We start from the raw sequence: 1,862 nt of genomic DNA, 5'->3' as shown, positions 1-1,862 counted from the left end.
CCATGCAATATGTGCCCTCCTTAATACCCATTACTGGGTCAACCCATCCACTCACCCTTCCCCTCTAAAGCCTTCAGTTTGTTTCTTGGAGTCCACAGTCTCTCCTGGTTCATCTCCCATTCTTTCTGCCCCCCCCAGTATATTTTTCCCTTTCTTCTCCTAATGTTCTCCGTGCTATTCCTTATATTCCACAAGTAAGTAAGTAAGTAATGAAACCATATGATAATTGACTTTCTCTGCTTGACTAATAAGCAGCATATCAGTCAGCATGATCTCCTCCAGTCTCATCCATGTTGATGCAAAAAGTTGGTATTCATCATTTCTGGTGGCTGAGTAATAGTCCATTGTATATATGGACCATATCTGCTTTATCCATTTTTCTGTTGACGAGCATCTCCACTCTTTCTGCAGTTTGGCTATTGTGGACATTGCTGTTATGAACATTGGGGTGCATGTGGCCCTTCTTTTCACTACATCTGTATCTTTGGGGTAAATACCCTGTAGTCTAATTGCTGGGTACCTCTATTTTTAATTTTTTTGAGGAACCTCCACAGTGTTTTCCAAAGTGGCTATACCAACTTGCATTCCCACCAACAGTGTAAGAGAGTTCCACTTTCTCCACATCCTCTCCAGCATTTGTTGTTTCTTGCCTTGTTAATTTATGCCATTCTAACTGGTGTAAGGTGGTATCTCAATGTAGTTTTGTGAATCACTATATTGTATACCTGAAACTAATGTAATGCTATATCTTATCTACACTGGAATTAAAATTTAAACAATTAAATGGGAAGATTAAAAACTCATTCCTATTTAATAGACAACACTCTGATTATTAACAGTGATGAACATTTGTTTTTTTTTTTTAAGATTTTATTTATTTTATTTTGACGGATAGAGAGTACAAGTGGGCAGAGCAGCAGGCAGAGGGAGAAGCAGACTCCCCACTGAGCAGGGAGCCCAATGCTGGGCTTGATCCCAGGATCACGACCAGAGCAGAAGGTAGCCGTTTAACCAACTGAGCCACCCAGGCCCCCCAGTGATGAACATTTGTAAGAACACCCCAGGCTTGGCTAACCTGTAAGTACTAACATGGTCACATCAACCTATGTAAGTATAATGTATGTGTATTAAAAACATACCTTACATAGTGGGTACTCAATAAATGATAGCTATTATTACTGTTGCATTGCTTCTATTAATGCATAAAGTATGATTATTTTTAACCTGTACCTGCTCTTTCAAGCCCTCAGCTCCCATAAACCATGACTTTCCAGTTATGTGGGTCATCCCCAGTTTGGTGGTATCTCAGAAGAGTTTTTTCTTCACTGTGGAGGTGCTGCACCCAAGTCCTCTGCTGCTGGTGTTCTCTCTTAGTCGCAGCTTTGCTTTGCCGGTAGCTTTCCTAAGCCCTCAGTGTTCCAAAACTGCACTTAGGGTGGGTAGCACAGTGGCAGAAATGTCACCGGGGCTTCATATAGGACACCACCTTATGCTTAGCGTCTTGTAAATGCCTTTATTAATATTGCTCCTCCATCTTTTAGTCACAACCCACTCTCTTTATAAAGGCTCTGGCCACAGAGTATGCAAGGGGATAGTATGTCATGCTCCCCACAGTAGGAAGAACAATGGCCCCAGAGATGTCCACCTTCAAATCCCAGAACCTGTGAATATGTTACCTTCAATGGTAAAGAACCTTTGTTAATGTGATTAAGTTCAGAATTTTCAGATGCAGGAGATTATTTCAGATTATGTGGATTGGCTCAGTGCAATTACACATGAATTCTTATAAGTAAAGGGAGTAGATAGGAAACTAAGAATTAGGGAGACACACACACACACAGAGAGAGAGAGAGAGAGAGAGA

The sequence above is a fragment of the Mustela erminea genome, chromosome 2, assembly GCF_009829155.1.
Source record: "Mustela erminea isolate mMusErm1 chromosome 2, mMusErm1.Pri, whole genome shotgun sequence".
NCBI lineage: Eukaryota > Metazoa > Chordata > Mammalia > Carnivora > Mustelidae > Mustela > Mustela erminea.
The sequence above is the reverse complement of the archived record's forward strand: the minus strand, read 5'-3'. Positions refer to the sequence as shown.